The sequence below is a fragment of the Myotis nattereri genome (assembly GCF_964212035.1).
Source record: "Myotis nattereri genome assembly, chromosome: 8".
Lineage (NCBI taxonomy): Eukaryota > Metazoa > Chordata > Mammalia > Chiroptera > Vespertilionidae > Myotis > Myotis nattereri.
The window spans coordinates 92,748,918-92,762,728 of record NC_138083.1 but is presented as its reverse complement, the minus strand read 5'-3'; the positions used below and the strand labels follow the sequence as shown (position 1 = coordinate 92,762,728).

Sequence of the window (13,811 nt, the reverse complement as noted above, 5' to 3'; positions counted from 1 at the left end):
CAGCTCCTCATGTTGTGGTGACCCCCAACCATAAAGTCATTTTCGTTGCTACTTCATCACTGTCATGTTGCTACTGTGATGAATCGTCATGTAAACATCTGATGTGCAGGATGGTCTTAGGCGACCCCTGTGAAAGGGTCATTGACCGCCAAAGGGGTCGCGACCCACAGGTTGAGAACCACTGACTTAGAGGGCAGAGGGGAGCCGTGGGAATGTTACAACACGCAGTGCCCGGAGTCAGGGCACCGACATTGCATCCCCCAAACACCCACTCCCTGGTCCCATCCCCTGCACCCCCTATGTGCCCCGTCCCACCCCTCTCGCCCGGCCCTGCCAGCACTCAGCTGCTGCCTGCGAACATGCTCGCTTCTCGGGGTCCTCATCCAGTCTTCCGCCACGACTTCTAAGCAAAACCCCCTTCAGTGATCAGCTGTCAACTGGGAACTCCCACCCTCAGCCTCTCCGAAGCGGAACGTTCCGGTGCCCCGTGCACCCCCCACCCCCCACCCCCCGCGGCCCCTTTCTAAGCAGCACCCCCTTCACCCCGTCCACTGTCAGAGCCCCTCCCACCCCTACCCCGACATCCATGCCCACATCCTGTGGGTCCCACTCCCTCCCGCCCACAGCTGCCTCCTTAGACCCCAGACACCATGCCCCCACCCTCGCTCTAGCGCAGTGGTTCTCAACCTTCCTAACGCCGCGACCCTTTAATACAGCTCCTCATGTTGTGGTGACCCCAATTTCATTGTCACAAATTGAACATAAATAAAGCATAGTGATTAATCACAAAACAACATGTAATTATAGATGTGTTTTCCGATGGTCTTAGGCGACCCCTGTGAACGGGGCGTTCGACCCCCAAGGGGCCGTGACCCACAGGTTGAGAACCGCTGCAGCTGCTCTGCAACCTGGGCCACATCTCCACGGGAGGGAACGTCTAAAAAAACCAACTCGCCGCCCCCACCCTCCCCTGCGAAAGGCCCCCCAAGTGCCCAGGCCAGGCGGTGAGGCCCAGCGGGCCGGCAGGGTCTCCCCTCCTCCCTGGCCTCTCTGTTCTGGAACATTCGACACGCGGTGTCTGCCTACTGATGGGACAGCCTCTGCTCTGGGACGGTCCGGAAGAGCCACGCCCGTGTCCGTCCCTCTTGGCGCCCGCACTGCCTTCCGCCTGCGCCTCTCAGACGGGCGCCCGCAGGCCTTGAAGCGAGAACACAGCCAGGGCCCAGGAGAAGCAGCGGGAGGAGCAGGGGCTGAGGAAGCAGACAGGCGGGCCCCATCCCCCCGGCTGTCCGTGCCCTCGCGCGGCGTATTTTTCAGGTTTCAAAGAAAATGAACCCACGGAGGCTGAGCTTAAACCAGCACCCACGGAAGTTCCCCAGCAGCGCTGCTCCGCCGTGAGCCCGGCTCCGGGGCAAAGCTGGACAGTCCCCGGCGCCGGAGCCCACGATCAAACCTCAGGCCAGTGAGGCCGGCGAGTGACAAGTCGCTGCTATTTCTCATGCGTGTAAGCCAGCGGTTCTCAACCTGTGGGTCGAGACCCCCTTGGCGGTCGAACGGCCCTTTCACAGGGGTCGCCTAAGACCATCCTGCATATCAGACATTTACATGACGACTCATCACAGTAGCAACATGACAGTGATGAAGTAGCCACGAGAATAATTTTATGGTTGGGTCACAGCATGAGGACTGTGTTTAAAGGGCCGGAAGGTGGAGAACCGCTGATGAATGCCGTGTCCTCACGTGCACACAGTTCACACAGGAGAGCGAGAAGAGGCCAAGTCATCACAGGACCAAGGCAGACGGCGGGACGGCAGAGCCAGACAGACACAGCGAAGGACCTCTGCCCTGAACCCCAACAGTCAGTACAACAGCGGCCCCCTGAGGCCGGCTCCTTCCCCGGGAAACCCCACAGCGCACGCTGATCCTGTAATGGAGCAAGTGCTCACGCTGGTGACTCTGGCATCAGTGCGGACCTCCGGGAAGGGTGGAGGGGCTGGAGGGTGAGCCAAGGAGAGAGGGAGGAGGAGCCAGGGTTCCAGGGGAGGAGGAAGGAAAGAAGCCGGAGTGGGCTTGCGGGAGGGAGGCGAGGAATGCTGGCCTGGACCTGAAGCACAGAGGGGCTGAAGCCCAGGCCTGGTGACCCAGGCGAGCCCATCCTCACCCTGCCCCCTTGCCCCGAGGGCACACCTGCCAGCCGGACCCACACCTGCTCTAGGAGGGCTCTGCTACCATCCGCGTTTGACGAGGCTGGTGACCTACGTGGGCGTAGGTGTGACTCCCACTGCGTGCTGGGCATCAACACAAGAGAACACGTTAAGCTGGGACACAGTGGAGAACGTGGCTTAGTCTCCATCATCCGACCCTTCAGGGCTCAGCACCGTACCAGGCACACAGTGGGTGTGCAACAAAGATTTAAGCAAAGTGGCTCCCCCCTCCCCCATATGTGCTATTGGAGATTTCATTTCTAACCCTGACATCTAAAAAATTTGTTTTCATTTTTTCAAATGAAGGCTAAATACTTAGAGCCTTTCTGCTCAGGGCTAAGCAGGCAAAGACGATAAATCAACCTTAAAATATTATTATAGCCCTGGCCGGTTTGGCTCAGTGGATAGAGCGTCATCGGCCTGCGGACTGGAAGGTCCCGGGTTCGACTGTGGCCAAGGGCACATGCCCGGGTTGCGGGCTTGATCTCCAGTGTGGGGCGTGCAGGAGGCAGCTGGTCAATGATTCTCTCTCATCACTGATGTTTCAGTCTCTCTCTCCCTGCCTCTCTGAAATCAATAAACATATTTTTAGAAAGTTATTATAAAATATTTGCATTCTCTCCCAGGCATATGCGTAATGTTTGTATATATGTGATCATATGTATATACGTTTATGTGTGTGTGTGTATAAACATATACAAGCAAAGCAACGGCAAAAGGGGCAACGTCCCAAGAACGGACTCTCGTAAAGGACAGAATGAATGAAAGTCACGAACACAGTCTCACCCTCAGAAACACTCCGCCGTGCTTGTCTGAAGGGCGGTTCTGCTTATGGAAATAAAAGACGAAACAGAATCGCTTTGCAAGCTGTACCAACGTCTGCTCACCACGCTGCCACCTGAAACTAAGATGTGTGGGGCAACTGTAATTGAAAAAAATTCAAAAATTATTTTTAGAAAAGATAAAACAGCCCGAAATCAATTAGAAAGTTTCAATCGCAGGTTGAAATACATTGAGTCAGATTCATTACTTTATACATCACAGTGAGTCAACTATTGTAAAAGATACGGTGTGTGTATATATGCACACATACATATAAACATATATACATATGGTCACATACACAAACATATACGCATCCTTAAAACATAGAAATTCCAGTAGAAACGGCAGCAGACCCTGCGAGCATACCAAGCGTGTTAAGTTTAAACAGGCTGCGCTGATAGCGTATCAACGACAAACAGGGCTCTAAACACAGAATCTCCCTCCGTGTAAAGGCTGCCGCCTCATTTACAAATATTTGATTTGTCGAAAGCTGATTTGCAGACATTTTTGCCAGGAGTTTAGGGCAGAGGGGCTCTACAGGTCTCCCGGGGGCCCCTGCGGCAGCCGACGGGGCGGCTGGGGAGGGGTGTCGGTGACTTCGCCCCCAGCCCCGGGGAGGACAGGACTCGCTTTCAGGGAGACTCAGCCGCTCACTCTCACTGCTAATCTCGCTTCTTCAGCATCACAAACACGGGCTGAGCGTTTCACAAACAAGTGCCCCCTTTGTTAATATTTTCCTTGGATTCCACCAACACCTTCCCGGCCTCTTCAGGGGGCGTGTTTGTGGGGGAGACCTCGGTACCTCCGCTCCCTCGGGCAGCATCAGGCCGAGAATCAATGAACCCCGTCTGCCGGTGACACACCCAGCACTGAGGAGACCAGAAAGACGGGGGCCTGGGAACGGAGGCCTGTCCGCCTCTGGGCCAGGCCCTGCGACTCCATCTCTGCCCAGGACCTCGCCCGCCTGCCCAGGTGAGGGCTCAGGTGTCAGCCACTCCGAGTCCCTATGGAAGGAACGGAGCCAGCGCCCTTCTATCCTTACTCACCCCCCCCCCAGCCTTTCCATCAGGACCCGCTGCGGCCCAGGGGCGCATCCCAAAGCCGCCCCTTGGTCAGAAGAGCAGAGGGGCCGGTCACGGCTCCAGCGGCTGAGGGTCCCGCCGAGCCTCACTGGGGTCACGGGCACAGCGATCGCGTGGGGCGCCCACTGACCAGGAGGAGGCTGCAGGTCAGGGGGGAGGCGCCACCTAGTCCTTCAGTCTTTTTATTTTTAATTCTTATTGATTTCAGAGAGGGAGGGAACGGGAGAGAGAGATAGAAACATCAATCATCATGGGTCGGCTGCCTCTCGCACGCCCCCCACTGGGGATCGAGCCTGCACCCCGGCACGTGCCCTGACCGGGAATCGAACCCTGACCTCCTGGTTCCTAGGTCGATGCTCAGCCACTGAGCCACACCCGCCGGGCACTTCCGTCTGTTCTATCGACACTGTGGTTAGTTTGAGTGTGTGTCGCTCCCACTTGAAGGCCAAGTCGGTGAGAAATGAGAACTTTGCTGTGTTCCAGGCTGGGCCACCAGTGGCCAGCACATCGTAGGTGCTCCATAGATGCCGGTTGAATGAGTGGGCGCGGGAGAAACCTGGGACTCTGTTGCCATTGTCGCTAACTGTGCTTCCTGGGGCAGGCGACTCACTCTCTCCAGCCGACAAGACTGTATGGGGATTAGACGGGATCGTGTACACGGAGGGTGCACAGTCACAGGTTACTGTGCTGGGGCCCACGACAGGCCACCCCCAAATATCCCACAACAGCAGGCCGATGCCTTTGAATTCAAGGCACTTGACCAGCAGCCTGTGCCGGAGGGCACCTTCCCTCCCCCGTCAGTCTCTGCAGTCAGAGCTGATGGCCTCTTTGCTTAAACTCCTCCCTGAAGGGCACCCATAAACCTGGCCTCGATTCCTGTCCAGTGAGCACCGGCTTTCTCTGTGCTGTCAATTTCCCCCCCATGGATCGCTTACTTGTCTAAAAAGTTTTCAGAGGTGACCAGTTCTCCCATTTCTTTGAGCCACATGTTATATGATCTGAGCATCCTATACGGTTATTCCCCCGTGAGCGCATTATTAAACTGTCTTCCCTCCTGTTAATCTAGGCTTGTGTTAATTTTATGACTTCATTACCAGTCCAGCCTGTGAGAACTACAGAAAGGCAAAAGGGGGGCGCGCTTCTCCCCTCCCCAACCATCTGTGTTAGCTGCTGGCATGCCGGAGGGAGCCATGCTTCAGGGATGAGGCGTGTAGCCCCGACACCAAGCAACACGTTGGAGGCTAATAATCTAATTTCCGTTCCTACTTCATAACGCACATGCTCCTGACTGACCTCATCTCTGAACACGTGGGCTGCAAGTCAGACTAACAGGTCAACTATCCAGTGATTTCTATCAGTCAAACAGTATTTTATCTGTCGAGCAGGCAGAGAGAGTGAAGAGAACGACGTAATCTCTCTCGCATCAGCACCAAACAGAGCACCACTGTCTGAGGCAGGACATTGCCGGAAAGTTCCGCGTTCTTTATTGCATCCGGATAAGATCTTCCCTGGTTGTCAAGTGGCCATGAGCCTGTTCTAAAAACTATTTATTGAAAAAAGAAAACCCTGTCACTTATAACCCGCTCACATGCATTGCTTTCGATGATAGATGCTTAGAAGATCCTCGTTGTGGATTCCAGATCATTAAGATATCTGCTTATTCAAGGACACCTAGAAATGTGGAGGTGTACTGGTATCACAACATTCTAATGAACATTATAAATAAAGAGATCAATTCCATTGTTGATCATCAGAAAAAAAAAATCACATTGTGTATTTTTTAATGGCATGGATACTTTTGTTGAACTCTGAAGACATGAATACTTATGTCATTTCAACTTTTTCTGTTTAAAATCTACTCATTAGCCCAAAATTAATCCTTTCAACATTCATATAGGGTATAAATTATCCTCTTCATGATACAACTGAGGATATTTTATTCCCCTATTTAGTGAGTGACACACGGGCTCCAAGGGGGGGGGGGGGCTTAGAATTTAATATGCATTTTTCTCTAAACTTCAGTTTTTATTCTTTGCCTTTTGACCATTATTTTCTTCCTCCCATAGATGTGAGATTTCCTACTGATGTCTTTACACATGTCCATTCCTTCGCCTGTGTTTATAAAAATGTTGTGAATTTGGGGGTCTTAGCTTGAAAAGAGAAAATGGGGGCTCTGCTGTGAGCTGTTTATGACCCTCTGCTTTCCCTCGCTTCACCATCTCTCACAACAGAAACGGTTTGTAAGAAGTCACCAGTCCCCGAGCACTCACCGACCACAGGGCGGGGTCCCCCCGTCCACCTGCCAACGCGAAGCTGAGTGACCGCCCACACCACGGCCCGCGGCGAGAGCTCCCGGGGCTCTGCTCCCCACGCCCCCCGACACTGCGCTGCCTCAGCCGCACCCCCGGCCTCGCCTTCCTGCTGCCGGTCCTTGGCTTCCCTTTGGCTCAGATGTCCCTGGTGTTGCCTCCAGGCCTGTCACTCCCCAGGGGCCAGTGGCTCCGGGAGGCCCTGGTGCCTGGGCAAGGCCTGCCCAGCAGCCTGCGGAGCCTCCAGGGGCCGGGGGGGGGGGGCACAAATTTACTTCGTGTAGTAAACGCTCCCCTTTGCGGGCGCTTCACCGGCCTTTCTATGGTGCTTTTAACCAGTCGGAGCCCTGCGCTGGCACTGGTTCCCTTTTCCTTTAAGGGCCCCGGGGCGGGGAAAGGACAAGGACCCTGGGAGCATGTCCTCCATCACACAGCAGCCAGGGAGGGACCGAGGACGGGCCGCCGCCTGCGCCCAGACCAGGGGCCGCCGCCTGCGCCCAGACCAGGGGCCGCCGCCTGCGCCCAGAGGCCAGACCAGGGGCCGCCGCCTGCGCCCAGACCAGGGGCTGCCACCTGCACCCAGACCAGGGGCTGCCACCTGCGCCCAGACCAGGGGCCGCCGCCTGCGCCCAGAGGCCAGACCAGGGGCCGCCGCCTGCGCCCAGAGGCCAGACCAGGGGCCGCCGCCTGCGCCCAGAGGTCAGACCAGGGGCTGCCACCTGCGCCCAGACCAGAGGCTGCCACCTGCGCCCAGACCAGGGGCCGTCGCCTGCGCCCAGACCAGAGGCCGCCACCTGCGCCCAGAGGCCAGACCAGGGGCCGCCACCTGCACCCAGACCAGGGGGCGCCACCTGCATCCAGACCAGGGGCCGCCGCCTGCGCCCAGACCAGGGAATGCCACCTGCGCCCAGACCAGGGGCCGCCGCCTGCGCCCAGACCAGGGGCTGCCACCTGCGCCCAGACCAGGGGCCGCCGCCTGCGCCCAGACCAGGGGCTGCCACCTGCGCCCAGAGGCCAGACCAGGGGCCGCCACCTGCACCCAGACCAGGGGCCGCCACCTGCGCCCAGAGGCCAGACCAGGGGCCGCCGCCTGCGCCCAGACCAGGGGCTGCCACCTGCGCCCAGACCAGGGGCCGCCGCCTGCGCCCAGACCAGGGGCTGCCACCTGCGCCCAGACCAGGGGCCGCCGCCTGCGCCCAGACCAGGGGCTGCCACCTGCGCCCAGAGGCCAGACCAGGGGCCGCCACCTGCACCCAGACCAGGGGCCGCCACCTGCGCCCAGAGGCCAGACCAGGGGCCGCCACCTGCGCCCAGAGGCCAGACCAGGGGCCGCCACCTGCACCCAGACCAGGGGCCGCCGCCTGCGCCCAGACCAGGGGCCGCCACCTGCGCCCAGAGGCCAGACCAGGGGCCGCCACCTGCACCCAGACCAGAGGCTGCCACCTGCGCCCAGAGGCCAGACCAGGGGCCGCCACCTGCACCCAGACCAGGGGCCGCCACCTGCACCCAGACCAGGGGCCGCCGCCTGCGCCTAGACCAGAGGCTGCCACCTGTGCCCAGAGGCCAGACCAGGGGCTGCCACCTGCGCCCAGAGGCCAGACCAGGGGCCGCCACCTGCACCCAGACCAGGGGCCGCCACCTGCACCCAGACCAGGGGCCGCCACCTGCGCCCAGAGGCCAGACCAGGGGCCACCACCTGCACCCAGACCAGGGGCCGCCACCTGCACCCAGACCAGGGGCCGCCACCTGCACCCAGACCAGGGGCCGCCACCTGCGCCCAGACCAGGGGCCGCCACCTGCGCCCATAGGCCAGACCAGGGGCCACCACCTGCACCCAGACCAGGGGCCGCCGCCTGCGCCCAGACCAGGGGCCGCCACCTGCGCCCAGAGGCCAGACCAGGGGCCGCCACCTACGCCCAGAGGCCAGCCCAGGGCCCGGGGTCAGCACTTGGCCACCCCAGGGAGGGTGCCCGGAACAGGGCTTCATATTAGAGCAGCGGTTCTCAACCTGTGGGTCGTGACCCCTTTGGGGTGGAACGACCCTTCCACACGGGTCGCCTAAGACCATCCTGCATATCAGATATTTACATGACGATTCATCACAGTAGCAACATGACAGTGATGAAGTAGCAACAAACATAATTTGATGGCTGGGTCACCACATGAGGAACTGTATTTAAAGGGCCAGAAGGTGGAGAACCACTGCCTTAGAAGAACCTAAATGATGACAGCGTTCAGCCACCTCCGTCCAGAGCGAGTGCGGACCCCTGGAAGGCTGGGCCACGCTGCCACCCTGAGCGAGACAGTCCCTCTTCTGTCCTGAAACGCAAACCCACGTCCCCCTCATTCTCGGAAAGCCAGGGCCGGGCTTCCCCATCTTCTGGGGACAGCTGAGCGGGCCGAGGGCCCGGCCGGCCCTGGAGCCTGACTGCTCCTCGGCAGCAGGCGGACTGGAAGCGGCTCAGCCTCAGGGCGCTGGCTCCCGTCCTGGGCGGGAAGCTCAGTCCGTCCTCCGCCCTCACTCCGCTCCGCTGTGCACAGAGCACCACGGGCTCCCCACCCCCTCCCGTCAGGGTTTACGCTCGGGGCGCTTGTCTGCCTCCCCGACAAGACTGTCAGCGAGTCTCCAAGGATGAGGCCTGTACCTGTGTCCCTCCATCCACCTCTCCTAGTCCCAGCCCCAGGCCTGTATCTGTGTCCCATCATCCACCTGCCCCAGCCCCTGCCCCAGGCCTGTATCTGTGTCCCATCATCCACCTCCCCCAGCCCCTGCCCCAGGCCTGTATCCGTGTCCCATCATCTACCTGCCCCAGGCCTGTATCTGTGTCCCATCATCCACCTGCCCCAGCCCCTGCCCCAGGCCTGTATCCGTGTCCCATCATCTACCTGCCCCAGGCCTGTATCCGTGTCCCATCATCCACCTCCCCCAGCCCTTGCCCCAGGCCTGTATCTGTGTCCCATCATCCACCTCCCCCAGCCCTTGCCCCAGGCCTGTATCTGTGTCCCATCATCCACCTCCCCCAGCCCTTGCCCCAGGCCTGTATCTGTGTCCCATCATCCACCTCCCCCAGCCCTTGCCCCAGGCCTGTATCTGTGTCCCATCATCCACCTCCCCCAGCCCCTGCCCCAGGCCTGTATCCATGTCCAATCATCATCCTCTCCCAGCCCCTGCCCCAGGCCTGTATCTGTGTCCCATCATCCACCTCCCCCAGGCCTGTACCTGTGTCCCTCCATCCACCTCTCCTAGTCCCAGCCCCAGGCCTGTATCTGTGTCCCATCATCCACCTCTCCTAGTCCCAGCCCCAGGCCTGTGTCTGTGTCGCTCCATCTCCCAGCCCCTGCCCCAGGCCTGTATTGTGTCCATCCATCCACCTGCCCCAGCCCCTGCCCCAGGCCTGTATCTGTGTCCCTCCATCCACCTCTCCTAGTCCCAGCCCCAGGCCTGTATCTGTGTCCCTCCATCCACCTCTCCTAGTCCCAGCCCCAGGCCTGTGTCTGTGTCCCATCATCCACCTCCCCCAGGCCTGTATCCATGTCCCTCCATTCACCTCTCCTAGTCCCAGCCCCAGGCCTGTATCCGTGTCCCTCCACCCACCTCTCCTAGTCCTGTATCCGTGTTCCTCCATCCACCTGCCCCAGGCCCAGCCCCAGGCCTGTATCCGTGTCCCTCCATCCACCTCCTCCAGCCCCAACCCCGAGGCCTGTATCCGTGTCCCGCCTTCCACCTGCCCAGCCCCTGCAGAGCTTCCTTAGCAGGAAATCACGCAGGGAAAGGTCTGTGGACTGTGAAGCACGACTCCCGGGTGCCGTAGGAACCTGCCGCTCAGAGCACGGTCCCCAGGCAGGTGTGACGGCAGTGCTGGGACCGAGGCCGGCGCTCGGCATCCCGGGCCTACGATTAAAGGCGATGGCCCCGCACCGTTGCGGCCTCTTTGGGCCGCGGCCCAGGACTCAATCTGAAGTCAGCAGCGCAGCCACCCCTGCGGCGTCGGGGCCGGGCGGCCAGCGGGCTGGGACCCCTCGTGCACGCAGGCTTCCCGTCTCCGGGTGAGAGCCAGGAAAGGCGGACGCTGCTGACAGGCGAGAGCTATGCTTCCACTTCCACGCTCTCTGTGCACACGCCGAGGTGTGGACGTGTGGCTGGGCGGGGCCACGCGGTCCCGTTTCTTAGGCGGGAACGCACACCGGGAGCCTCTGGGTGCACCTGTGCGCAGCGTTACGGGGCGAGGTCCTCTCCTTCCTCTCCGACGGCGCCCAGTGCCCCTGCGATTTCTGCAGGGCCCTCTCTGAACACCTCTCACGTCCTCCTTGCCCCCACCCCCCCCCTGGCGCCCGGCAGGTGCTCAACACCAGCCTTTAGAAACGGACCTCCGGCCAGAGGTTTCCGCAGGGCGGTCTCCTTCCCCTGGACCCCCCCGCCCCCCTTGGTCACTCACACCCCAGCGGCGGTTCTCAAGTCCCTCCCTTGAGATAATGGGTAAATGCCGGGAACAGAACCTGAGTCCAGGACCCTGTTCAAAAATAACTCGAGACCCGCCCCTGGAACTCTCCCATCCCCCCTTCCCTCATAAAACAATCGGGAAGACAGTGAAATCACCAGCACCGTGGATCTCCCACTGTTAATTATACAATATTAGCATGTGAATGAACACCGTGAAGCTGGTATGATCAGCTCCCTAATAATCTTATTATACTTGTATGTATGTCTGCGTGCTTCTGCAGCAACATGTTTTTAAACTGCTACCTCCAATCCACGAGAGCCAGATAGTCTGCAAGCCTCTTTTCTTCTAGAGTAGAAAACCATGAGGCATTTGTTCAAGATGGAATATGGAAAGTCTACAATGTGGTTTCTGTCAGAAAGAGTGTCACAAAGTAGAAAATGACATTCCAGAGAAGCTGCCTTAATAAAATCAGTAGCATTATTAATTAAAGTGATTAATTATTAACTAATCACATGAAAAGCCCACGAAGTTATCCCATTAGGACTGCAGTGGCTGAATACTGTGACAATTCGGAGGGCAAGCTAAACTGGAGGGAAGGAATCCTGCAGCGTCCTGTCAATCATTTCTGTTTCGTGAGAGGCCACGCCGAGTCATAAGGGGGTTCCGTGGTCAGCAATGCTGCTCAAGCGCCAACCAGTTCCCCGGACTCTGCAGTCTGTTCAAAGCACATATTAGTACACACCAACTCTGAGTGGAACGCCTGTTGCCTTATATAATCTCCAAGACAAAGTCAAGAATTGGAGAATTACAGCCCAAGGATGCCTCAGGGAGCTACAAATACCGTAACACAGGGTCTCGCGAAATCCAGGCCCTACTCCTAGAATATGGACATTAGAATTCACCAAAGTTATTGCGGTAACATCTGTCGCGATGTTTTAAGACCCCAGTATTATGGCTGCTCCCTTAGTCCCAAACCATCCCAGATAAAAGCTAATCTTTTGTGAAAAGCTGCTGATTTCATTCTGATGTGACTGTTGTGAGCCCGCTGGTGTTGGGGCAGCAGCTATGGCCACGGGGCCTCCCTCCGCCCCACGCCCCACGGCACGTGGAATGTGCCCAGGCTCCGAGGAGAAGCAGGAGCCCAGAGGCGGGTGCGGAGGAACCCCGCCTGGGCCTGGGCACATGCAAACCTTAGAGAAAAGCAGAGGCGAGGACAAGAGATTTGGGGTAAATGAAGCACCCACAGGGCGGGCTTTCTGAGGTACAGTGAGAGGGGGCCTGGGGCCCCTGGGAGTCCCCATCTATTAGGACAGTGGTCGGCAAACTCATCAGTCAACAGAGCCAAATATCAATAGTACAACAATTGAAATTTCTTTTGAGAGCCAAATGTTTTAAACTTAAACTATAGAGGTAGGTACATCGTTATTAACTTCATTAGGGTACTCCTAAGCTGGCCTTTGCTAAAAACGTCCTCAATCTGAGGGGTCAACCTCAGCGAACGTACCCCCACTTCTTCTAACGCCACTTCTTCAAAATAGACTCGGCCAGGCCGAAAACCGACTTCTGCGCACGGGCCACGAAGTTTCAAACCCACTGTACGTGCGCGCCCGCACGTGGTATTTTGTGGAGGAGCCACACTCAAGGGGCCAAAGAGCCGCATGTGGCTCGCGAGCCGCGGTTTGCCGACCACTGTATTAGGAGAACATGGACGCCCCGGAAGAAGGACCAGAGAGTCACAGAGAAGGAAGACCGGGACCAGGGCTCGCGCATCAGACCAGCTGTTCTTCCAACGGAAAACACTCTGTGCAAAGACAGCAACGGGATAGAAAACGGTTCACGCGCTTTTCAAATCACAACTCATTACGCCCTGAGGACCACAGGCCGCAGGCCTCGCCTCTGTCCCCACCTGACCGAGGGCCGCTGGGGCCCAGGGAGGCTCGGGGCCGACTGAGGTCTGGCCGGGGTCTGGCCTGCTCTTGACCGCGATGAGACACGGCCTCTCAGTAGCGGCGGGTACAGTGCCCAGGCCCAGCGAGGCCCGGGGCCGCACACAGCCCGTCGGGAACGGGCCCAACACCGGGAACACCACGGACCCTCCAACAGCTCGGGCTGGACCGTGGGGCCCACTTCCGTGAGGACTGTTTCCAATCACGACTGTAAATGTACCTCCTCTTATGGCTTCCTTACTCACATGTTCTCTTCTCTAGCTTACTTCATCGTACATAACACATGCAACATACAAAGCATGCGTTAATCGACCGCCTATCCATGGTCAGCAAACTGCGGCTCTGTGGCCCCTTGAGTGTGGCTCTTCCTAAGCCTTAGGAGTACCCTAGTTAAGTTAATAACAATGTACCTACCTATATAGTTTAAGTTTAAGAAATTTGGCTCTCAAAAGAAATTTCAATCGTTGTACTGTTGGTATTTGGCTCGGTTGACTAATGCGTTTGCCGACCACTGGCATAAGTAAGGCTTCCAGTCAACAGCTGGCCATTAGTAGTGAAGTGTTTTGGAGAGTCAAAAGTCACTCATGAATTTCTGGTTGTGGAGGGGGGACGAGGGGGGGAGAGACGCCCCTGACCCGCTCCCCCCATTGTTCAAGGGTCAATTATATTCTATTCTGTTTTCTGCTTTTTAATTTTACTCTGTGTGTGTTTTTTTAAATTAAATATACTTAGAGACAGAAACATCAATGATGGGAGAGAATCACTTATCGGCTTCCTCCTGCATGCCCCACACTGGGGATCAAGCCCACAACCCAGGCCTGTGCCCTGACCGGGAATCAAACCGTGCCCTCCTGGTTCATAGTTCGACGCTCAACCACCGACCCACACCGGCTGGGCTTTCCCTGTGTCTTAACAAGTTTTCTCTGCTCACGTTGTGCTAGAAAAACAGGTAAGGCAGTGATACGAATCTGTTGTATCACCTTTTCCTTACTGGGCTCTTTTA

General features: G+C 57.9%; 1 protein-coding gene across 3 annotated transcripts in view; it reads right to left on the bottom strand.

The window, feature by feature from the left end:
• KCTD1 (potassium channel tetramerization domain containing 1) overlaps positions 1-13,811 on the bottom strand; it is a 68,648-nt gene that overhangs the window by 46,875 nt on the left and 7,962 nt on the right. The window contains exon 1 of one of the 3 annotated variants that reach the window (XM_081097438.1): positions 2,991-3,034. The exons of the other annotated variants lie outside the window; for them this stretch is intronic. The gene's annotated coding sequence lies outside the window, so the exon portion shown is untranslated. Of the gene's footprint in view, positions 1-2,990; positions 3,035-13,811 lie in introns of those variants that run through there. 3 annotated transcript variants of the gene reach the window in all.